Here is a 12,669-nt window from a genome sequence, read left to right on the forward strand (position 1 = left end):
AGTTTGGAGGTTACCAATGTCTTTGTTTCTGAGTTCCATGATGATACGTTCCATGGCCTTGCAGACTAGGCTTGTCAGGCTAATAGGTCGATAGTTCCCAGGATCAGTGGTGGCTCTCCCTTTGTGGAGTGGGATAACTGTTGCTGTGCGCCATTCAGTGGGCACAAAGCCTGACGCAAGGCTGTTATTGAACATGGTGCTTAGGTGGGCAGCCAGTTTGTTCTGAAGTTCATGTAAAACACAGCCTGGGATGTTGTCCGGTCCCATGGATGCTGTGTTTCTGGCTTTAGAGAGTGCAGCTTTTACCTGTGTAGTTGTGATTACAAGGACTCTGCATTCTTTCTGTATAGATATGGGCCCTTTAGGGGGTGAGAGGGGGGTAAAGTTAGCGCTGAACCTATCTGCCAGGATCTTGGCAATATCAGTTGGTTTTGTAATTTTCTTGCCTTTGTGCTGTAACTCAGAGCAGATCTGGGTGTTGCCATTGAGATTCTTGACATAGCTATAGAATGCTTTGTGGTTGTCCTTGGAATTAGTGGCAATTTTGTTTTTGTAGCTAGCTTTGGAGGATCTTATAAGGAATCTCAGCTTCTTACTGAGGCTGACCAGGGAGCTCCTCCACTCATGGGATTTTACTCTCTTTTGCAACAGTTTCTTCCTTCTGTTGTACAGTTTGTTTATGGCAGGGGACCACCAGATTGGCTTCCTTTTTTTGGAGGATAACGTCTTGGTTCTGTTTGGGATAGCACGATCCATGCAGTCGTGTATGTGCTTATAGAGTGCATTTGTGTAGGATTCAGCAGTTGTAACTGTATTGTCCATCTGCATGGGTGTCATGAAGTTCACCACTTCTGTCTTAAGAAGCATGAAGTTGGCTTTGGAGAAATTTTTTACTGTGGTTTCATTAATGGGGGTGGGAGCGGGATGTGGATATCAAGGGTGATTAGCTTATGGTCGGATCGGACCAACAAGGAGTTGACTTCAGGTGTGGAACACCAGTCACTCATGTTGGTAATGACTAGGTCTAGGATATTGTTGCCCCTGGTGGGGGTGTGGATAAGTTGATCCAGGGCATTGGAGTTTGTGAATTCCAGAAAGCGTTGAGCTAAGGAGTTGGTACACGAGTAGTTTTGCCAGTTAATGGTGGGGTAGTTGAAGTCGTCCATTATTAGGGTGTTTGGTTGAACCCTAATATTTTCCAGTACATCAAGAAAAGAGGAGTGGGAATCCTGGGGCATGGTGGGGGATCTGTAGCAAGCTACAATTTGGATTGCAGTTTTGCCCAGCGTTAGTTGCACTTGGATAACCTCGGATGCATTATGCTGAGCAACTAGCCTGGAGGTGTGGATATCCTTATTGAATATGGACACACCTCCGCCTTTGGTGTTTCGCTCCAGGTTACATGGCCGAAAGGTGTGGTATGAGTTATAGCCTGGTAGTGCAGGGGTGCTCTCTGGAGCTTTGAACCAGGTCTCAGTCACTGCACAGATATCGATGTTCTCCATTTTAAGGAGTGCCTCGAGTGAGTGCATTTTGAGATTTAGACTTCTAGCATTGAGTAGGATTACCTTCAGTTTTTGCTTGCCTGTTCCTGTTATGGTGGTGAATTTGTTATTTGAACCTTGCCTAAAAAAGGCACTATAGGGGCAGCAAGAGCCTTAGCCAGTATCCAGAATCCCAGGGGCAACAGGTGCAGGCCATCTGTGGCAAAGTATCGTGGTCTGTCGACCATGTCATCCCAAGCAGACAGATACTGGATCCTCTTAGAATGACACCAGAAGCTTAGCCAATTGTTGAAGTCAATAATTTTGTCCTTGTACTGTGGTATCATTCTGGGCAATGGCAGAATGCTACTCAGGGCTAGGGTCATACCTGCCTGGGCTACAAGATCAAAGAGCTCTTCCATGTTTCTTTTCATGTAGTCCAGGAAGGTACGTCTCAGGTCATTTACACCAACATGGACAATGACAGAGTCATATTTGTACTTGTTGTGGAGTGACCTGAGTGCGTGGGTTATGTGGCAGATCCTGGCACCCGACAGGCAGCTGACAGTAACCTTCTCCTTGTTTAGCCTGGTGAGTGGGACATCAGTGTGCCTGACTATAGAGGCACCTATGACTAGTGTGTTGAGTATGTTGTTTTGCCTTATTGGCTGTGGTTGAGTGGCACACTGAGTCTGTGGGCTATGTGTCATTTGGGTTGTGTTGGGTGATGGAAGTTGCTTGCGTTTCTGCTTTGGAGGTCTCTGTTGCTTAGACAGATCATTATTGATAGCCTCCGTGAATGTTTTTGTGTTACTATGTGTGGATTTTGGTGGTGGAGATTTAGTGAGACTATGTGATGAGTGTGGTGAGGTGCAAATGTTTACCTTCTCTTCATGACTGTCAAATTCATGTTGGAGACAGCTTTACCTCCAGTTTGGCTAGATAACTGCATCTCTCACAGGTTGTAGTGTTGGGTGGTAGGAGGAGAGGGTTGTCTGTGTACATGAGGTAGTTTCTACATTGCCTTAAGTTGCCCAGATTCATCAGATAGACAGGAGAGAACACTGGGAGCTGCCCCTTGGACATGCCTGAATAAAAAACTATTTTCCTCTAGATAAATGAGGAAAGTGAGTACAAGAGCTGTTTTTCTCTAAGCAAGTGAGAAAATTAAGTACAAAAACTGTTTTCCTCTAGGTAATGAGGAAGATTAAGTGCTATAGTAATTAGTAGCTTATTTAGTGCTTACAAGTTCTGAACAAGTGCTGAGCATAAATAAGCAAATTAAGTGCTAAAACTAAGAATCTGTATCTGCACTAGACGAATTACAGGACAGAAACAAGTGCAAATGCAGGCTTTCAAATCAGAAAGTTGAGAGAGATGGAAGAGATTGCCCAAACGGCCAATAACTACAATTTCTGGGCCAGAACCACTCCTTATGTGGTAGACAGGTTACGTAGTGTTTATCACTCCCACTGATAAGCTAGAAGATTTCCCTCCAACACAGAAAGGCTTGGGGGGCTCAGAAGCTTACATACTGTCCTGGATACAGCAAATCTGTATCTGGAACACTAGTTACAGGAAAGGTAGAAAACAGGCTTACATTTTTTTTTACAGAAAAGTAGCAAAAACAGTAGTAAAAACAATTTACATGCAGTGCAAGCTACCACACTTGAGTATGTAGCAATATTAGACCAAACACAGTTTAAAAAATGCAATTAAATTAAAAAGGACTAAGTGCAGAAAAAGTTTATTAGGTAGAATGTGGTAAAGAGATGGGACTGGGGGAGTGTCCCAGATCAAATCTACAGTGGGGTGGGGAACTGCAAAAGCCACTAAATTTAAACTACAAACCAAAAATAGGGAAGGTGAAAACAGTTTCAACAGAGATCTAAGCAACAACTAACAGTACAAACTCTAAAACCCCAAAAATATACTCAGCTCTGTATATTTGCAGATCAGTCTCTCAGAACAGTGAGACAACAGTTTCAACAGAGATCTAAGCAACAATTAACAAACTCTATAACCAAAATAATATATACTCAGCTCTGTATATTTGCAGATAGTCTGGAAGGCAGTCTCTCAGAACACAGGTTCCAACAATTAAATGCAGGCTGTTACTAACAGGTCAAATTAAGTGATCCTTGAGTTAGATAACACACAAGCTGTAAAAACCAGTTATACCAACTGAAGACACAGCAGAAAATTCTAAGAAAAATAATAAGAAAAATCTTATTAGACAAGAGTTAAATTGGTGCAGAGCACAGTTGAATATCAGTTCAGGACTTCCCATCTTTCCAACTATTTTGGGATAATCAAACAGATTTGACTGACTTCACCTGGGGAGCTGTGTCAATGGGAGTGCAAATGCAGGTCACTTGGAGGCCCAAGGCTACATGCAAGCACATCAATATCAAGGAAGTGTTGGAGGTGATCCACGTCTTGAAAGTCTTTCACCACTTTTGGACTCTGAGTTCTCTTCTTGTGGTTACAGACAACACCATAGTGATGTGGTACCTCAACAAACAAGGGGTACTAGGTCATACCCTCTGTGATGTTTGGCAATGATGACCTGGGAACTGGTTTTACAGCATTCTCTGACTACTGTTCAGGCATCATGCATCCTGTCAGACCAAAACATTGTGGCAGACAGACTCTGCAGATCCTGGGCAAACCTGTGCGAGTGGCAACTCAAGGCAGTGGTGTTCCAGGATCTAGTCCAAATGTGGGGAATGCCTCAAATAGAACTGTTCACCTCCCTTCAAAACAGACAGCTGGAAAAATTCTGTTCCAGACATCCTTGCATCCATGCTTGGAAAACAAATAAATTCTTGTTCCTTTGGATGGGAATGTTCCTGCATGCATTTCTACCCTTTCCACTGATTTACAAGGTACTTCTGAGGATTCAGAAAGAAATGACAAAGATATTTATGATGACCCCGCTACTGGCCCAAGCAATCTTGGTTCTACCTTCTAATGGTATTGGTCAATGGCAATTACCACAGACTTCCTCACACTCTGGATTTACTCACACAGTCTCAGGGGTGACTGTTGCATCCCATTTTAGAGCATCTCCAACTGACAGCCTGGATGATTTAATATTGACTCAGTTTAGGTACTTGTTTCATGAGGATGTATTAGGAGGCCAGAAAAACTGCTATTAGAAAATCTTATGTTAACAAATGGATGAGGTTTTCTAAGTGATGCCTAAATGGGAACAGAAAGTCCATTGAGGTTAACATTACTCTAGCCTTAAATATTTGTGTGAGCTACTTCAGAATGGCTTATTGTATGTGTCCATTAAGATGCATTGTTACCATCTCTACTTGTCTCAACAGTTCCCCCACCTTTGTCTTCTTCTTATTCTCTTTTGATAAAACAGTTTATGAAAGGAGTATTCCATATGAAACCCCCCTCACAAGCAAATTCCTCCTTAGTGGAATATCAACTATCTTCTGGAAAAAAATTGACCTTACTTCCTGTTCAACCTGTTGCTGGGCTGATCTGAAGGTCATAACAAGGAAAACTGTTTTGCTTATTGCTCTGACATCTGTAAAGTGAGTCTCTGCTCTGCAAGCTCTCATGGTGGGACAAACTTACCTGATTTTCCACAGGGATAGCACTGTGTCATGCATTAACACTTCTTTCAAACTGAAAGTGGTCTCAGAATTCACTCTCAATCAGTCTGTCAATCTCCCCGTGTTCATCCCAAAACCTAATTGTAAGGGAGAGAGGATACTTCATACATTGGATGTGCACTGGCTGCTCAGGTACTACCTTGGCAGAATGAAACCCTTCAGGAAAGCTGAAAGGGTTTTTATTTCCCGCACGGGGACAAAGAAGGGTCAACTTGTTTCTAAGCAAACCATTGTTCATTGCTTGTCTTCAGGTATTGTTTTTATTACACCCACAATGGCAAGACAAATCCAGAAGAGATAAGGGAATATTGCAATGGGGCCTTTTCCTCCTCAGAGGCATACTGGAAAGGCGTGGACTCTAGAAATATTCTACAGGCAGCTACTGGTCCTCTGTCCATACATTTGTGAAGCACTACAAGCTGGATGCCTTTTCTAAATCCATAGTAGGCTGCACTAGTACTGTTCTCCAGGGTCTCCTCTTCCCAGGTTGGGTAAGCTTTGGGAATCTACCTGAATGGCAGTAGAAAACCAGTGTGTTTGTTTAACATAGTACAGTTGTGTAAGTTCTGCTTACATGTAACAGTGGATGTTTGTAGCATACACTGCCTTACTGGCAGTACTCACCTACAATCCCCATTTTTGGATGTACATAGTTTGATGTTGGAGTTATTGTTGTGGTATGCCTAGTGACGTTTATTGTTTTGTGTGTGAATGGTTTCTGGTTTGGAATAAGTGTTAACAAAGCTTACGATACCACTTTCTCTTCCTGCTGGACCATAGAAAACTGAAAGGGTCCTTTCTGTCGGTGATTGGTCCATAACACCAACAGACAGGCTGTGGGAAGGGCTGTAAGCTTTGTTAGACTGCCAGAAGAAGGGAAGCATGGCACTACTACCCAAATGTCAGTAAGGCTGTGTATTCTATAAACAGCTACTGTTATAGGTAAGTAGGACTTGCACAACTGGACTTTTTATCTCTCTCCTGCCCTCCAGAGATTTGTATGTGGGGTACTGACAGGCATTACAGGTATTCATATTGTGAATTTCAACTGGTGTGTGTGTGACGGAGTAATGGAGGAACTTCACAAACTGATCGAAATGGGTAATGAACCAGAATATTTAGTCTACGTTCTAAAGAAGTCTCCAGTATCACTTTCAGAGATGAAACAGCTTAACATTTGTGCATAAAAATATCAAGACTGATTTCATTTATGTCAGTTTGTGAAGTTCGAGTTTGAAACTGGTTCTGACACAGCGTTCTCTTCAGTGACTTTTTTTGTTGTAAATATTGGATTAATGCCATTTGTAGGAGAAAGCATATGTCTTTTGAATTTATGAAACTAGCATTATTTTCTTCCTCAAAAGAAGTTATAATCTGGCGAAAGTCACAAAAAGATACACCATTTACCTGTGTGATTACAGTTATACTGCTGCTGTAATCTAAAGTAATATTGCTATGGTTGGCAGGCATACCCTGGATATTTCTTGTGGCTTGTGTTAAGCTAATTATTTAAAAGGACTTCTTCAAATGATAATCCTTTTATTTAATTTATGCTTGTGTTAACGGATTCAGAAATGTATGACTAACTTGAGTAGTGTGACTAGTAGCACAATGAGAAAACATGTTCAGTTTGCTCAGGTGCATTTATTTTGCTCTGTTCTAAATACCTTGGGTGTTGACATTTTTTTTTCCAGGAAACTCAATCTGCATACCTTAGATTTAGGATAATTAAGTTACCAGAGAATTCTTTAGAGCATTTGGAATGCAATGAGTAGCAATGCAATCACACTGCATGGCTCTGGTTTATTTCTTGGCTATGGCTTCTTTCTGTGTGGAATCAGCTTTCTGTCTCTTTGTGGGCTAATCTGTGAGCTCTGGTTTCCATCACTCCAAAGACATGATGTAGATGAACTGGTGTTCATAGGTTCATAGGTTGGTACTAGGCTATCAGCCCTAGGGCCTATACAAGCCTAGCCATAACAATTCCCTGGCTATTTCTTCCCACATTATTTACTTTCCTGGACCCCTGTCTAGCAGGGCGACTGACGTGATCCCTGGGGTGAATTTCCTTTCTCCCATCCAATCGTCAAGGTTCCTCTTGAAGAAGTCCAAAGAGGCACTCTGCTTGACATGTATGGGCAATCTATTCCAGAGTCTGGGGAGTCTCTGGGTCAGGAACCTATCCCTCCAGCATGTTTTGTTTATTGTGATGACAAGGTTTAGATCCCTGGAGCGTGTAGCTCTGAGGGATTGGGATTTCTTTAAGTGTAGCATGTCCAACAGCTCTGGGTTTGACATGGCCTTGTATGTTAAGCAGAGATCGCCTCTGAGTAGACGATATGCGACAGAGTATAGCTGGAGTTTTTTAAAGCGGTCAGCGTAGGGCATCTGCTTTAGGCCTGTGATTCTTTTAGTGAGGTATTTCTGAGGCCTTTCCAGTTGTTGCAGATGTCTTGAGAGGTACATACCAAATGGGGCGTTGTATTCTATAATGGGTCTAATGAGGGATGAGTACAGTGAGACAATGACCTCCTTTTTTCTGGATGAAAAGCCCTTCGTGATGAGGTGTGCCACATAGAAGGATTTCCTGACTGTTGTGGCGATGTGGTTATTGAAGATGAGACCACTGTCCACCTGTGTCCCTAAGTCTCTTATCACACTTTCTGTGTTTAGTGTACTGCCACCTATATGGTAATTCATGGATACATGTTTTTTCCCAAAGGGGATAACAATACATTTCTTGGCATTGAGCTTGAGCCCATGGCTCTGGCACCAAGCATCTGTTTCTGTAAGACCCTTTTGTAGAGTATCCACATCATTTGGGGATTCCATAATGGCTCCCAGTTTGCAGTCATCTGCAAACTTTGTTAGCCAGAGTCCCTTAGTGTTGACCTGTACTTCAGAGAAGTAGATGCCAAACAAGAGCGGCCCCAGGACTGAACCCTGAGGTACTCCACTTGTCACTTGTCTGGAGCTGGATTTGGAGTCGGCTACTTTTACAGTGTGGGTTCTATCAGTAAGCCATTTAGCAACCCATTGGGTGACATAGGGATTAATGCCCAACTTAGTAAGTTTATCTATGATTCCAGAGTGGGGGATGGTGTCAAAGGCCTTGGCAAGGTCTAGATAGGCTGTGTGGACCACCTTACCCTTGTCCATGGCTCTGGAGACTGATTCAAAGAAGAAGTGTTCTTTCAGTCTGCATGTAGGTAAGCATGTGGTGCATGTGTTTGGGCTTATCAAGGGCAATTTCATTATGTGTTAAAAATAACTGCAATGTGTGAAGAAAATATCACTACTTTTTATCTGTGGACACAAATGGTATTGCCGGGCAACTACATAACTCTTTTGAGTAGCAGCAAAAAAAGAAAAAGGATAGTTATAAAGTCATTATCTTTTAAAAAATAAGGCATAAAATGCATCACAAAACAGCCAAACACCCAGAGCTTCTGGGAGCCTTACAGCCCCCACAGCTCAGGATGTTTAAGTGGATTTCGACACAGGCTTACTAGTGACCTTTGCTCTGAACCTCACCTAATCTAAAACCAGCTGTACTCAAGAGGTGTGCACAGAAGGTCACTGCGGCTTATTTATGGGGGGATCCATGGATGGTGTTGGTATTACTTTCATTTTCCTCACAATCAAACCTTAGAGGTGTGCATACAAGGTCACTAAAGCTTATGCATGGGCTCCAGTTTGGTCATTAATTCTTTAATTTTCTTTCACAAATCTCACAGTTGTGTACAGAAAGTCACTATGGATTGTGTCGAGGCTGGGGACAATGTGGCTACTATATCTTTTTTCTTTACAAACCTCAAAAGAGTGCACAGATCATCACTAAATCATATTTAAGGGCAGTGGACTGTTTAGAAGCAAGTTGGAATACTTTAGAGTGATTGTTAGTTTTTTTCAATTTCCACACAATCATGTGAGGTTACTAGGCTAATGGCCCTGGGGCCCTTACAAGCCTAGCCAAGAGTGTATCCCCCAAAAGACACCTCAGTCAGCACCTGTCACCTTTGTCAATGAGGGACATAGGTAGAACTTCTGGGATGAATTTGTGGTTTCCCATCCACTCATCAAGGTTGAATTGAAGAGGGTCAGCGAGGTGCACTGTTTGACGTGCATAGGAAGTCTATTCCAGAGACAGGGCAGACTCTGGGAAACAAATTTGTCTCTCCAGCAGGTTTTGTTGATGTCACATATTAGGTTCAGGCCTTTTGAGTGGGTAATGTGTGAGGAGTTAAGACTTACAGATAAGGAGCATCTCTAGTAGGTAGGGTCTGAGATTGCCTTGTAGGCGAGACACAGATCACCCTTGAGTAATCTGTACGATACCGAGTAGAGTGATAGTGATTTGAGCCTGTCCTCATAGGACAAGTGTTGGAGGCCATGGATTCTCTTTGTGAGGTATTTCAGTAGCCTTTCCAGTTGGTGCAGATGTTTGGAGAGGTACATCCCAAACGGGGCATTATACTCAGTTATTGGTCTAATGAGGGAGGAGTATAGAGAAGTAATAACAGTTTTTCTGGATGCAATCCCTTTACCTATGAGATGAACCAAGTAAAAGGCTTTTCTGATCACTGCTGCTACATGATGGTCGAATGTGAGGTTATTAACCTGAGTGCCCAGATCTCTCCCCACAGGTTGTGTGCTTACGGGGTTGCCATTGATGTGGTAAACAGTAGGGGTCGTGTTTTTGCCGAATGGTATGATGATACTTTTTTTGCATTTAGCTTGAGGCCATGACTTTGGCACCAGTCATTAGTTGCTGTGAGACCCTCTTGCAGTATGTTAACATCATTTGGGGGAGTCAATGACAGCACCCAACTTACAGTCATCAGCAAACTTGGTCAGCCACAGGCCTTCTGTCTTTGCCTGTACCTTCAAGAAATAGATGCCAAACAGTAGAGGCCCAGGCCAGATCTCTGGGGAACTCCACTAGTGACAGGTCTGCTATCAGAGGTGGAGGTGCCTATTTTGACTTTGAGGGTCCTGTCAGTGAGCCAGTTGGCCACCCACCTGACGATATAGGGATTTACACCAAGCTGTATTAGCTTTTCGATGTTGCCCAAGTGGTGGATTGTGTCAAAGGCCTTGGCCAAGTCAAGGTAAGCTGTATGTACTGACTTTCCCTCATCTATGGCCTTGGTGACAGTCTCAAAGAAGTTGACCAGGTTCAACAGGCAAGATTTGCCCTTGACGAATCCGAACTAGACGGGGTCAAGTGCTTGGAGATTGTCTATGTCCTTATTTATGAGATCCATAATACTACACTCCATGGCTTTACAGATTAGACTTGTCAAGCTATTGGGGCGATAGTTTCCGGGGTCAGTAATTGCATCACCTTTGTGCAAGGGGATGACAATGGCGGTTCTCCGCTCTGCTGGAATAAAGCCAGTACTTAGGCTGTGGTTGAATAGGGTGCTCAATAGTGAAGCCAGCTCTTGCTGGATATGGTGCAGAATACATCCTGGGATACTATCAGGTCCCATGGAAGCTGTGTGTTTTTGCCTCGGATAGGGCCTGTAACATTTGATCTAAGGAGATGTGAGGTGCGGGACAAGTATCGGAGATGTCGAAAGGGCCTCTGGGGGGCAGGGGGTGAAGTTTGCACTGAACCTATCTGCTAGCAGGTTGGCTAAGTCAACAGGATCAGTGTATGCGATACTGTTAAATACTAATTCGGAACAAACCTGGGCTTTGCCATGGAGGTTCCTGACGTAACTGAAGACAACTTTAATTTTTCCCTTTGTTATGGAGGTTAGTTTTGATTCATAATTGGCCTTGGAGGTTTTCACTAGTGATCTAATTTGCTTGTTGAGGCTAAGGAGGGAGCTTTTCCAATTTGGAATTTGCTCCCTTTAACCCTTGGACAACAGTTTCTGGCTTTTTTTGTAAAGCCTGTTGATACTGAATGCCCACCAAACAGGTTTGTGTTTCCTTGAAGAGCAGGTTTTAGTTCTGTTGGGTATGGCTGCCCATGCAGTTGTACAGGTGCTTGTAAACTGCACTGGCGTACTGTTCAGCACAGTTGTCTGGATCCTCTGGGGATGGTGGCGTGAAGCTACAGATACCCTCCTTTAGGAGGTTGTAGTCAACTTTTGAGAAGTTTTTTAGCTTAATTTCAGCTGGGGGTGGGGGGTTAGGTGGGATAGAAACTTTGAATGAGAGAGTCCGATCATCTGATCTAACCAGGGAAGGACGCACTATGGAAGTGGTGCAGCGGTCAATCATGTTGGTGAGAACCAAGTCCAGAATGTTATCTCCCTTTGTGGGGGATAACATGAGCTGGTCTAGTGTGTCAGAATTGATGAAGTCAAGGAATCGTTGAAACTGCATTAGTGCAAGAATAGTTCACCCACTCTATGGTGGGGTAGTTGAAGTCACCAAGGATCAGGGTGTTAGGGGGTACCTTGATGGAGTCTAGTAGATCCAGGTAAGAGGAGTGGGAGTCCTAAGTCATGGAGGGGGTCTATAGCTAGCCATAACTTACTTCATACATATATACAGTTGTCTATCTTTTATGTGTAGGAAGAAGGAAGCATCCTGTTTACTTCCATCTGAATGCAACACACTGAAATATGTTCCTGTGTTTTATTCTTTCTTTCAGTTTTGTCTCAATCTGACATCAGAGTGGTACACTAAAGGCTTACTTTGGGAGATAAGGGCAAGGAGGCATTCTGTATATATGTTTGACAGTAGCCACACAAAATGTATGTATTGTATAATACCTGCAAGAGTTGCTAAATGTTGAGCTTTTCTCCCTGGAACTTTACTAAAAATGCACTTGTCATGGACCAGTTATTTTACTGGTTAAAAAAAATGCTAATAAATAAATATATGTGACTGTGGCTACATGTGCCTTGACTTCCAAATCTAACACCAGAGGGTTACACAGATGGGGACTATCACTATTTATTGGGGGGGGGGGGACGGTCCTCAAATAACTACAAACTGTTATTTTGTCAGACAACTTATTTCATCTTTCCTTACGTTTTTGTTCAGGCTATTAATGAATCCAAACGTTGGAAAACTCTACAATACACCTCAAAGCATCTATACCCCCATTGCCTCTGGCTGTGCAGTGAGCCCAACCTCCTAGCTTAATGTGTATATTTACTACAGCTATTTCATGTACACTCTTGACCAGTTAAGGTGTGTTGAAACTATGCAAGAAAAGCCAAGTTGAACAGTAAAACCAGATTTCTTTCCTTAGCCATGTTTTTTGGTCAGGCCATAATGGATAAAAAGGTTGTTAAAAAAAAATCTAAAGTGCACCTCGGAGCATCTAGAATGGAGGCTGTCCCCAGCTTAATGTAGTTATGTTCTCCACAGTTACCAGAGTGCAGTGTTGGCCAGTTACAGTATGTGGAGAGGAGGCAGTAAAAAGCTGAACAGTAAACTAAAAGGTAAGAAAAGTCATAAAAAGCTATCTGGAAGTGGTGGAGAGCACTGGAGGAATGTGTGCAGTGTTGGAGCTTCATTTCCTCCAACAGCTGTCTTGATCAGGGTTAGTATTTAGTGGACACATACCTCTCAAGTGTTCC

This window comes from Protopterus annectens, chromosome 9.part0, assembly GCF_019279795.1.
Source record: "Protopterus annectens isolate FY-2018-M chromosome 9.part0, PAN1.0, whole genome shotgun sequence".
Lineage (NCBI taxonomy): Eukaryota > Metazoa > Chordata > Ceratodontiformes > Protopteridae > Protopterus > Protopterus annectens.